The sequence below is a fragment of the Salmo salar genome, chromosome ssa06 (assembly GCF_905237065.1).
Source record: "Salmo salar chromosome ssa06, Ssal_v3.1, whole genome shotgun sequence".
Classification (NCBI taxonomy): domain Eukaryota; kingdom Metazoa; phylum Chordata; class Actinopteri; order Salmoniformes; family Salmonidae; genus Salmo; species Salmo salar.
In genome coordinates this window covers 24298031-24310452 of record NC_059447.1, presented here as the reverse complement: position 1 = coordinate 24310452, position 12422 = coordinate 24298031, and the positions used below count along the sequence as shown (strand labels likewise).

Here is a 12422-nt window from a genome sequence, read left to right as displayed (position 1 = left end):
TCATAGACTAGGGCCCTAGAAAATACGGCTCGCCCACACGGAGTCACGGAATCCAGACATTAAACCGAAATTCAACAATATTCTAAAATGTATTGACCTAAGGAGGAAATCAATTAAATCCCTTCAACTTGTTAGAAAATGCATTCATTTGCCCAAGTGAATCATAAGACTTGAACAAAATGCATCAGCGATTCGTTTTTCCATGCAACTTTCAGGAACGGCACAGGACTGCCCAATTTCTGTGCGCATTCGTGCGGAGCGCGCGCGTGTCTACACTTTGTGTAGCCGTTAGCGATGAGGCTAATGATAACCTTCTTGTGGTAGAGAAGGAAAGGCTTCCCCCAAAACCTTCTCAATTAAATGTTAACTGCAAAGTAGCCTATGCCAGCCTGGCAGAATTATATCATGATTATTTGCGTCAATCCAGTGGCCATTTGTTTTGCAAACTCCGCAATCACATGAGCGCTACAGCAACACCGCTTAACCAAACAAAGGTCTCTCCCTGGCGCACACTCGGGTTTAAAGGGTAACTACACCCCAAAATCGAAATGTCTTCCATTTTTCCCAGACCTCAAAAGTGGTCTCCTGATAGGCTTTAAACAATGTCGTGGACATAGAACATCCAAACGTGTTATATTTCTATTACAAAGGTGTACTTTTGAGGTTGAAAACCTGCAGAAACAGGGACAAACGGTCAACGGGGAAATGTAAACGGAGAAAAGGGGGACTTTGGGGGAATCAGGCAAAACATTGAAGGGATTTTACTGGGCCCTAATGGACTACACACATTGACAGTCTCCTAGACTAAAAAGAAATGCTGAATGTACTGCCTACATTTTGAGGGAAACGCACCGTCCAATATTTGCTTTGATTTGATCAGGGCAGGGAAGCACTAACAAACTGCATTTAGTCCAATAAAAAGACACAATATTATTAGGGCCATAAATAAAAGGCAGTTGCTCTGCTCCATGCATGACACAAGAGAACCCTCTACCGGAGCAAAAGCTTACAGCACCTGGTATTCCCAGGCGGTCTCCCATCCAAGTACTAACCAGGCCCGACCCTGCTTAGCTTCCGAGATCGGACGAGATCGGGCGTATTCAGGCTGGTATGGCCGTAAGCGAAGGGACGATTCTTGGTACACTATATAAAGTCAACGTGTCGCTCACTCATAAGAGACAGCGAAATGTCCACTTTGTGACACACTCTGAAAAAGCTCAAACCTTGCTTACATTTCCACGCCCTATATTTGACTCTTGTGGGGCGGGGGGAGAGAGGGCATATCCTATGTTGACACTTATGACAACTTCATAGACTAGGGCCCTAGAAAATACGGCTCGCCCACACGGAGTCACGGAATCCAGACATTAAACCGAAATTCAACAATATTCTAAAATGTATTGACCTAAGGAGGAAATCAATTAAATCCCTTCAACTTGTTAGAAAATGCATTCATTTGCCCAAGTGAATCATAAGACTTGAACAAAATGCATCAGCGATTCGTTTTTCCATGCAACTTTCAGGAACGGCACAGGACTGCCCAATTTCTGTGCGCATTCGTGCGGAGCGCGCGCGTGTCTACACTTTGTGTAGCCGTTAGCGATGAGGCTAATGATAACCTTCTTGTGGTAGAGAAGGAAAGGCTTCCCCCAAAACCTTCTCAATTAAATGTTAACTGCAAAGTAGCCTATGCCAGCCTGGCAGAATTATATCATGATTATTTGCGTCAATCCAGTGGCCATTTGTTTTGCAAACTCCGCAATCACATGAGCGCTACAGCAACACCGCTTAACCAAACAAAGGTCTCTCCCTGGCGCACACTCGGGTTTAAAGGGTAACTACACCCCAAAATCGAAATGTCTTCCATTTTTCCCAGACCTCAAAAGTGGTCTCCTGATAGGCTTTAAACAATGTCGTGGACATAGAACATCCAAACGTGTTATATTTCTATTACAAAGGTGTACTTTTGAGGTTGAAAACCTGCAGAAACAGGGACAAACGGTCAACGGGGAAATGTAAACGGAGAAAAGGGGGGACTTTGGGGGAATCAGGCAAAACATTGAAGGGATTTTACTGGGCCCTAATGGACTACACACATTGACAGTCTCCTAGACTAAAAGAAATGCTGAATGTACTGCCTACATTTTGAGGGAAACGCACCGTCCAATATTTGCTTTGATTTGATCAGGGCAGGGAAGCACTAACAAACTGCATTTAGTCCAATAAAAAGACACAATATTATTAGGGCCATAAATAAAAGGCAGTTGCTCTGCTCCATGCATGACACAAGAGAACCCTCTACCGGAGCAAAAAGCTTACAGCACCTGGTATTCCCAGGCGGTCTCCCATCCAAGTACTAACCAGGCCCGACCCTGCTTAGCTTCCGAGATCGGACGAGATCGGGCGTATTCAGGCTGGTATGGCCGTAAGCGAAGGGACGATTCTTGGTACACTATATAAAGTCAACGTGTCGCTCACTCATAAGAGACAGCGAAATGTCCACTTTGTGACACACTCTGAAAAAGCTCAAACCTTGCTTACATTTCCACGCCCTATATTTGACTCTTGTGGGCGGGGGGGAGAGAGGGCATATCCTATGTTGACACTTATGACAACTTCATAGACTAGGGCCCTAGAAAATACGGCTCGCCCACACGGAGTCACGGAATCCAGACATTAAACCGAAATTCAACAATATTCTAAAATGTATTGACCTAAGGAGGAAATCAATTAAATCCCTTCAACTTGTTAGAAAATGCATTCATTTGCCCAAGTGAATCATAAGACTTGAACAAAATGCATCAGCGATTCGTTTTTCCATGCAACTTTCAGGAACGGCACAGGACTGCCCAATTTCTGTGCGCATTCGTGCGGAGCGCGCGCGTGTCTACACTTTGTGTAGCCGTTAGCGATGAGGCTAATGATAACCTTCTTGTGGTAGAGAAGGAAAGGCTTCCCCCAAAACCTTCTCAATTAAATGTTAACTGCAAAGTAGCCTATGCCAGCCTGGCAGAATTATATCATGATTATTTGCGTCAATCCAGTGGCCATTTGTTTTGCAAACTCCGCAATCACATGAGCGCTACAGCAACACCGCTTAACCAAACAAAGGTCTCTCCCTGGCGCACACTCGGGTTTAAAGGGTAACTACACCCCAAAATCGAAATGTCTTCCATTTTTCCCAGACCTCAAAAGTGGTCTCCTGATAGGCTTTAAACAATGTCGTGGACATAGAACATCCAAACGTGTTATATTTCTATTACAAAGGTGTACTTTTGAGGTTGAAAACCTGCAGAAACAGGGACAAACGGTCAACGGGGAAATGTAAACGGAGAAAAGGGGGGACTTTGGGGGAATCAGGCAAAACATTGAAGGGATTTTACTGGGCCCTAATGGACTACACACATTGACAGTCTCCTAGACTAAAAAGAAATGCTGAATGTACTGCCTACATTTTGAGGGAAACGCACCGTCCAATATTTGCTTTGATTTGATCAGGGCAGGGAAGCACTAACAAACTGCATTTAGTCCAATAAAAAGACACAATATTATTAGGGCCATAAATAAAAGGCAGTTGCTCTGCTCCATGCATGACACAAGAGAACCCTCTACCGGAGCAAAAGCTTACAGCACCTGGTATTCCCAGGCGGTCTCCCATCCAAGTACTAACCAGGCCCGACCCTGCTTAGCTTCCGAGATCGGACGAGATCGGGCGTATTCAGGCTGGTATGGCCGTAAGCGAAGGGACGATTCTTGGTACACTATATAAAGTCAACGTGTCGCTCACTCATAAGAGACAGCGAAATGTCCACTTTGTGACACACTCTGAAAAAGCTCAAACCTTGCTTACATTTCCACGCCCTATATTTGACTCTTGTGGGCGGGGGGGAGAGAGGGCATATCCTATGTTGACACTTATGACAACTTCATAGACTAGGGCCCTAGAAAATACGGCTCGCCCACACGGAGTCACGGAATCCAGACATTAAACCGAAATTCAACAATATTCTAAAATGTATTGACCTAAGGAGGAAATCAATTAAATCCCTTCAACTTGTTAGAAAATGCATTCATTTGCCCAAGTGAATCATAAGACTTGAACAAAATGCATCAGCGATTCGTTTTTCCATGCAACTTTCAGGAACGGCACAGGACTGCCCAATTTCTGTGCGCATTCGTGCGGAGCGCGCGCGTGTCTACACTTTGTGTAGCCGTTAGCGAGGAGGCTAATGATAACCTTCTTGTGGTAGAGAAGGAAAGGCTTCCCCCAAAACCTTCTCAATTAAATGTTAACTGCAAAGTAGCCTATGCCAGCCTGGCAGAATTATATCATGATTATTTGCGTCAATCCAGTGGCCATTTGTTTTGCAAACTCCGCAATCACATGAGCGCTACAGCAACACCGCTTAACCAAACAAAGGTCTCTCCCTGGCGCACACTCGGGTTTAAAGGGTAACTACACCCCAAAATCGAAATGTCTTCCATTTTTCCCAGACCTCAAAAGTGGTCTCCTGATAGGCTTTAAACAATGTCGTGGACATAGAACATCCAAACGTGTTATATTTCTATTACAAAGGTGTACTTTTGAGGTTGAAAACCTGCAGAAACAGGGACAAACGGTCAACGGGGAAATGTAAACGGAGAAAAGGGGGGACTTTGGGGGAATCAGGCAAAACATTGAAGGGATTTTACTGGGCCCTAATGGACTACACACATTGACAGTCTCCTAGACTAAAAAGAAATGCTGAATGTACTGCCTACATTTTGAGGGAAACGCACCGTCCAATATTTGCTTTGATTTGATCAGGGCAGGGAAGCACTAACAAACTGCATTTAGTCCAATAAAAAGACACAATATTATTAGGGCCATAAATAAAAGGCAGTTGCTCTGCTCCATGCATGACACAAGAGAACCCTCAACCGGAGCAAAAAGCTTACAGCACCTGGTATTCCCAGGCGGTCTCCCATCCAAGTACTAACCAGGCCCGACCCTGCTTAGCTTCCGAGATCGGACGAGATCGGGCGTATTCAGGCTGGTATGGCCGTAAGCGAAGGGACGATTCTTGGTACACTATATAAAGTCAACGTGTCGCTCACTCATAAGAGACAGCGAAATGTCCACTTTGTGACACACTCTGAAAAAGCTCAAACCTTGCTTACATTTCCACGCCCTATATTTGACTCTTGTGGGCGGGGGGAGAGAGGGCATATCCTATGTTGACACTTATGACAACTTCATAGACTAGGGCCCTAGAAAATACGGCTCGCCCACACGGAGTCACGGAATCCAGACATTAAACCGAAATTCAACAATATTCTAAAATGTATTGACCTAAGGAGGAAATCAATTAAATCCCTTCAACTTGTTAGAAAATGCATTCATTTGCCCAAGTGAATCATAAGACTTGAACAAAATGCATCAGCGATTCGTTTTTCCATGCAACTTTCAGGAACGGCACAGGACTGCCCAATTTCTGTGCGCATTCGTGCGGAGCGCGCGCGTGTCTACACTTTGTGTAGCCGTTAGCGAGGAGGCTAATGATAACCTTCTTGTGGTAGAGAAGGAAAGGCTTCCCCCAAAACCTTCTCAATTAAATGTTAACTGCAAAGTAGCCTATGCCAGCCTGGCAGAATTATATCATGATTATTTGCGTCAATCCAGTGGCCATTTGTTTTGCAAACTCCGCAATCACATGAGCGCTACAGCAACACCGCTTAACCAAACAAAGGTCTCTCCCTGGCGCACACTCGGGTTTAAAGGGTAACTACACCCCAAAATCGAAATGTCTTCCATTTTTCCCAGACCTCAAAAGTGGTCTCCTGATAGGCTTTAAACAATGTCGTGGACATAGAACATCCAAACGTGTTATATTTCTATTACAAAGGTGTACTTTTGAGGTTGAAAACCTGCAGAAACAGGGACAAACGGTCAACGGGGAAATGTAAACGGAGAAAAGGGGGACTTTGGGGGAATCAGGCAAAACATTGAAGGGATTTTACTGGGCCCTAATGGACTACACACATTGACAGTCTCCTAGACTAAAAAGAAATGCTGAATGTACTGCCTACATTTTGAGGGAAACGCACCGTCCAATATTTGCTTTGATTTGATCAGGGCAGGGAAGCACTAACAAACTGCATTTAGTCCAATAAAAAGACACAATATTATTAGGGCCATAAATAAAAGGCAGTTGCTCTGCTCCATGCATGACACAAGAGAACCCTCAACCGGAGCAAAAGCTTACAGCACCTGGTATTCCCAGGCGGTCTCCCATCCAAGTACTAACCAGGCCCGACCCTGCTTAGCTTCCGAGATCGGACGAGATCGGGCGTATTCAGGCTGGTATGGCCGTAAGCGAAGGGACGATTCTTGGTACACTATATAAAGTCAACGTGTCGCTCACTCATAAGAGACAGCGAAATGTCCACTTTGTGACACACTCTGAAAAAGCTCAAACCTTGCTTACATTTCCACGCCCTATATTTGACTCTTGTGGGCGGGGGGGAGAGAGGGCATATCCTATGTTGACACTTATGACAACTTCATAGACTAGGGCCCTAGAAAATACGGCTCGCCCACACGGAGTCACGGAATCCAGACATTAAACCGAAATTCAACAATATTCTAAAATGTATTGACCTAAGGAGGAAATCAATTAAATCCCTTCAACTTGTTAGAAAATGCATTCATTTGCCCAAGTGAATCATAAGACTTGAACAAAATGCATCAGCGATTCGTTTTTCCATGCAACTTTCAGGAACGGCACAGGACTGCCCAATTTCTGTGCGCATTCGTGCGGAGCGCGCGCGTGTCTACACTTTGTGTAGCCGTTAGCGATGAGGCTAATGATAACCTTCTTGTGGTAGAGAAGGAAAGGCTTCCCCCAAAACCTTCTCAATTAAATGTTAACTGCAAAGTAGCCTATGCCAGCCTGGCAGAATTATATCATGATTATTTGCGTCAATCCAGTGGCCATTTGTTTTGCAAACTCCGCAATCACATGAGCGCTACAGCAACACCGCTTAACCAAACAAAGGTCTCTCCCTGGCGCACACTCGGGTTTAAAGGGTAACTACACCCCAAAATCGAAATGTCTTCCATTTTTCCCAGACCTCAAAAGTGGTCTCCTGATAGGCTTTAAACAATGTCGTGGACATAGAACATCCAAACGTGTTATATTTCTATTACAAAGGTGTACTTTTGAGGTTGAAAACCTGCAGAAACAGGGACAAACGGTCAACGGGGAAATGTAAACGGAGAAAAGGGGGGACTTTGGGGGAATCAGGCAAAACATTGAAGGGATTTTACTGGGCCCTAATGGACTACACACATTGACAGTCTCCTAGACTAAAAAGAAATGCTGAATGTACTGCCTACATTTTGAGGGAAACGCACCGTCCAATATTTGCTTTGATTTGATCAGGGCAGGGAAGCACTAACAAACTGCATTTAGTCCAATAAAAAGACACAATATTATTAGGGCCATAAATAAAAGGCAGTTGCTCTGCTCCATGCATGACACAAGAGAACCCTCAACCGGAGCAAAAGCTTACAGCACCTGGTATTCCCAGGCGGTCTCCCATCCAAGTACTAACCAGGCCCGACCCTGCTTAGCTTCCGAGATCGGACGAGATCGGGCGTATTCAGGCTGGTATGGCCGTAAGCGAAGGGACAATTCTTGGTACACTATATAAAGTCAACGTGTCGCTCACTCATAAGAGACAGCGAAATGTCCACTTTGTGACACACTCTGAAAAAGCTCAAACCTTGCTTACATTTCCACGCCCTATATTTGACTCTTGTGGGCGGGGGGAGAGAGGGCATATCCTATGTTGACACTTATGACAACTTCATAGACTAGGGCCCTAGAAAATACGGCTCGCCCACACGGAGTCACGGAATCCAGACATTAAACCGAAATTCAACAATATTCTAAAATGTATTGACCTAAGGAGGAAATCAATTAAATCCCTTCAACTTGTTAGAAAATGCATTCATTTGCCCAAGTGAATCATAAGACTTGAACAAAATGCATCAGCGATTCGTTTTTCCATGCAACTTTCAGGAACGGCACAGGACTGCCCAATTTCTGTGCGCATTCGTGCGGAGCGCGCGCGTGTCTACACTTTGTGTAGCCGTTAGCGATGAGGCTAATGATAACCTTCTTGTGGTAGAGAAGGAAAGGCTTCCCCCAAAACCTTCTCAATTAAATGTTAACTGCAAAGTAGCCTATGCCAGCCTGGCAGAATTATATCATGATTATTTGCGTCAATCCAGTGGCCATTTGTTTTGCAAACTCCGCAATCACATGAGCGCTACAGCAACACCGCTTAACCAAACAAAGGTCTCTCCCTGGCGCACACTCGGGTTTAAAGGGTAACTACACCCCAAAATCGAAATGTCTTCCATTTTTCCCAGACCTCAAAAGTGGTCTCCTGATAGGCTTTAAACAATGTCGTGGACATAGAACATCCAAACGTGTTATATTTCTATTACAAAGGTGTACTTTTGAGGTTGAAAACCTGCAGAAACAGGGACAAACGGTCAACGGGGAAATGTAAACGGAGAAAAGGGGGACTTTGGGGGAATCAGGCAAAACATTGAAGGGATTTTACTGGGCCCTAATGGACTACACACATTGACAGTCTCCTAGACTAAAAAGAAATGCTGAATGTACTGCCTACATTTTGAGGGAAACGCACCGTCCAATATTTGCTTTGATTTGATCAGGGCAGGGAAGCACTAACAAACTGCATTTAGTCCAATAAAAAGACACAATATTATTAGGGCCATAAATAAAAGGCAGTTGCTCTGCTCCATGCATGACACAAGAGAACCCTCTACCGGAGCAAAAGCTTACAGCACCTGGTATTCCCAGGCGGTCTCCCATCCAAGTACTAACCAGGCCCGACCCTGCTTAGCTTCCGAGATCGGACGAGATCGGGCGTATTCAGGCTGGTATGGCCGTAAGTGAAGGGACGATTCTTGGTACACTATATAAAGTCAACGTGTCGCTCACTCATAAGAGACAGCGAAATGTCCACTTTGTGACACACTCTGAAAAAGCTCAAACCTTGCTTACATTTCCACGCCCTATATTTGACTCTTGTGGGCGGGGGGGGAGAGAGGGCATATCCTATGTTGACACTTATGACAACTTCATAGACTAGGGCCCTAGAAAATACGGCTCGCCCACACGGAGTCACGGAATCCAGACATTAAACCGAAATTCAACAATATTCTAAAATGTATTGACCTAAGGAGGAAATCAATTAAATCCCTTCAACTTGTTAGAAAATGCATTCATTTGCCCAAGTGAATCATAAGACTTGAACAAAATGCATCAGCGATTCGTTTTTCCATGCAACTTTCAGGAACGGCACAGGACTGCCCAATTTCTGTGCGCATTCGTGCGGAGCGCGCGCGTGTCTACACTTTGTGTAGCCGTTAGCGATGAGGCTAATGATAACCTTCTTGTGGTAGAGAAGGAAAGGCTTCCCCAAAACCTTCTCAATTAAATGTTAACTGCAAAGTAGCCTATGCCAGCCTGGCAGAATTATATCATGATTATTTGCGTCAATCCAGTGGCCATTTGTTTTGCAAACTCCGCAATCACATGAGCGCTACAGCAACACCGCTTAACCAAACAAAGGTCTCTCCCTGGCGCACACTCGGGTTTAAAGGGTAACTACACCCCAAAATCGAAATGTCTTCCATTTTTCCCAGACCTCAAAAGTGGTCTCCTGATAGGCTTTAAACAATGTCGTGGACATAGAACATCCAAACGTGTTATATTTCTATTACAAAGGTGTACTTTTGAGGTTGAAAACCTGCAGAAACAGGGACAAACGGTCAACGGGGAAATGTAAACGGAGAAAAGGGGGACTTTGGGGGAATCAGGCAAAACATTGAAGGGATTTTACTGGGCCCTAATGGACTACACACATTGACAGTCTCCTAGACTAAAAAGAAATGCTGAATGTACTGCCTACATTTTGAGGGAAACGCACCGTCCAATATTTGCTTTGATTTGATCAGGGCAGGGAAGCACTAACAAACTGCATTTAGTCCAATAAAAAGACACAATATTATTAGGGCCATAAATAAAAGGCAGTTGCTCTGCTCCATGCATGACACAAGAGAACCCTCAACCGGAGCAAAAAGCTTACAGCACCTGGTATTCCCAGGCGGTCTCCCATCCAAGTACTAACCAGGCCCGACCCTGCTTAGCTTCCGAGATCGGACGAGATCGGGCGTATTCAGGCTGGTATGGCCGTAAGCGAAGGGACGATTCTTGGTACACTATATAAAGTCAACGTGTCGCTCACTCATAAGAGACAGCGAAATGTCCACTTTGTGACACACTCTGAAAAAGCTCAAACCTTGCTTACATTTCCACGCCCTATATTTGACTCTTGTGGGCGGGGGGGAGAGAGGGCATATCCTATGTTGACACTTATGACAACTTCATAGACTAGGGCCCTAGAAAATACGGCTCGCCCACACGGAGTCACGGAATCCAGACATTAAACCGAAATTCAACAATATTCTAAAATGTATTGACCTAAGGAGGAAATCAATTAAATCCCTTCAACTTGTTAGAAAATGCATTCATTTGCCCAAGTGAATCATAAGACTTGAACAAAATGCATCAGCGATTCGTTTTTCCATGCAACTTTCAGGAACGGCACAGGACTGCCCAATTTCTGTGCGCATTCGTGCGGAGCGCGCGCGTGTCTACACTTTGTGTAGCCGTTAGCGATGAGGCTAATGATAACCTTCTTGTGGTAGAGAAGGAAAGGCTTCCCCCAAAACCTTCTCAATTAAATGTTAACTGCAAAGTAGCCTATGCCAGCCTGGCAGAATTATATCATGATTATTTGCGTCAATCCAGTGGCCATTTGTTTTGCAAACTCCGCAATCACATGAGCGCTACAGCAACACCGCTTAACCAAACAAAGGTCTCTCCCTGGCGCACACTCGGGTTTAAAGGGTAACTACACCCCAAAATCGAAATGTCTTCCATTTTTCCCAGACCTCAAAAGTGGTCTCCTGATAGGCTTTAAACAATGTCGTGGACATAGAACATCCAAACGTGTTATATTTCTATTACAAAGGTGTACTTTTGAGGTTGAAAACCTGCAGAAACAGGGACAAACGGTCAACGGGGAAATGTAAACGGAGAAAAGGGGGGACTTTGGGGGAATCAGGCAAAACATTGAAGGGATTTTACTGGGCCCTAATGGACTACACACATTGACAGTCTCCTAGACTAAAAAGAAATGCTGAATGTACTGCCTACATTTTGAGGGAAACGCACCGTCCAATATTTGCTTTGATTTGATCAGGGCAGGGAAGCACTAACAAACTGCATTTAGTCCAATAAAAAGACACAATATTATTAGGGCCATAAATAAAAGGCAGTTGCTCTGCTCCATGCATGACACAAGAGAACCCTCAACCGGAGCAAAAAGCTTACAGCACCTGGTATTCCCAGGCGGTCTCCCATCCAAGTACTAACCAGGCCCGACCCTGCTTAGCTTCCGAGATCGGACGAGATCGGGCGTATTCAGGCTGGTATGGCCGTAAGCGAAGGGACAATTCTTGGTACACTATATAAAGTCAACGTGTCGCTCACTCATAAGAGACAGCGAAATGTCCACTTTGTGACACACTCTGAAAAAGCTCAAACCTTGCTTACATTTCCACGCCCTATATTTGACTCTTGTGGGCGGGGGGAGAGAGGGCATATCCTATGTTGACACTTATGACAACTTCATAGACTAGGGCCCTAGAAAATACGGCTCGCCCACACGGAGTCACGGAATCCAGACATTAAACCGAAATTCAACAATATTCTAAAATGTATTGACCTAAGGAGGAAATCAATTAAATCCCTTCAACTTGTTAGAAAATGCATTCATTTGCCCAAGTGAATCATAAGACTTGAACAAAATGCATCAGCGATTCGTTTTTCCATGCAACTTTCAGGAACGGCACAGGACTGCCCAATTTCTGTGCGCATTCGTGCGGAGCGCGCGCGTGTCTACACTTTGTGTAGCCGTTAGCGATGAGGCTAATGATAACCTTCTTGTGGTAGAGAAGGAAAGGCTTCCCCCAAAACCTTCTCAATTAAATGTTAACTGCAAAGTAGCCTATGCCAGCCTGGCAGAATTATATCATGATTATTTGCGTCAATCCAGTGGCCATTTGTTTTGCAAACTCCGCAATCACATGAGCGCTACAGCAACACCGCTTAACCAAACAAAGGTCTCTCCCTGGCGCACACTCGGGTTTAAAGGGTAACTACACCCCAAAATCGAAATGTCTTCCATTTTTCCCAGACCTCAAAAGTGGTCTCCTGATAGGCTTTAAACAATGTCGTGGACATAGAACATCCAAACGTGTTATATTTCTATTA

The 12422-nt window shown here is 44.7% G+C and overlaps 9 non-coding genes across 9 annotated transcripts; all 9 read right to left on the bottom strand.

The window, feature by feature from the left end:
- Positions 1–1003: 1003 nt before the first annotated feature.
- Positions 1004–1122, bottom strand: LOC123743666 (5S ribosomal RNA). The gene has a single exon (XR_006770522.1). It is a non-coding gene; the product is annotated as a 5S ribosomal RNA (ribosomal RNA).
- A 1190-nt stretch (positions 1123–2312) lies between these two features.
- LOC123743665 (5S ribosomal RNA) lies at positions 2313–2431 on the bottom strand. Its single transcript, XR_006770521.1, has one exon. It is a non-coding gene; the product is annotated as a 5S ribosomal RNA (ribosomal RNA).
- Positions 2432–3621: 1190 nt separating this feature from the next.
- LOC123743664 (5S ribosomal RNA) lies at positions 3622–3740 on the bottom strand. The gene has a single exon (XR_006770520.1). It is a non-coding gene; the product is annotated as a 5S ribosomal RNA (ribosomal RNA).
- A 1191-nt stretch (positions 3741–4931) lies between these two features.
- On the bottom strand, positions 4932–5050 carry LOC123743663 (5S ribosomal RNA). The gene has a single exon (XR_006770519.1). It is a non-coding gene; the product is annotated as a 5S ribosomal RNA (ribosomal RNA).
- Positions 5051–6238: 1188 nt separating this feature from the next.
- On the bottom strand, positions 6239–6357 carry LOC123743661 (5S ribosomal RNA). Its single transcript, XR_006770517.1, has one exon. It is a non-coding gene; the product is annotated as a 5S ribosomal RNA (ribosomal RNA).
- A 1190-nt stretch (positions 6358–7547) lies between these two features.
- On the bottom strand, positions 7548–7666 carry LOC123743660 (5S ribosomal RNA). The gene has a single exon (XR_006770516.1). It is a non-coding gene; the product is annotated as a 5S ribosomal RNA (ribosomal RNA).
- Positions 7667–8854: 1188 nt separating this feature from the next.
- On the bottom strand, positions 8855–8973 carry LOC123743578 (5S ribosomal RNA). Its single transcript, XR_006770434.1, has one exon. It is a non-coding gene; the product is annotated as a 5S ribosomal RNA (ribosomal RNA).
- Positions 8974–10163: 1190 nt separating this feature from the next.
- Positions 10164–10282, bottom strand: LOC123743659 (5S ribosomal RNA). Its single transcript, XR_006770515.1, has one exon. It is a non-coding gene; the product is annotated as a 5S ribosomal RNA (ribosomal RNA).
- A 1191-nt stretch (positions 10283–11473) lies between these two features.
- LOC123743658 (5S ribosomal RNA) lies at positions 11474–11592 on the bottom strand. The gene has a single exon (XR_006770514.1). It is a non-coding gene; the product is annotated as a 5S ribosomal RNA (ribosomal RNA).
- Between the last annotated feature and the right edge of the window lie 830 nt (positions 11593–12422).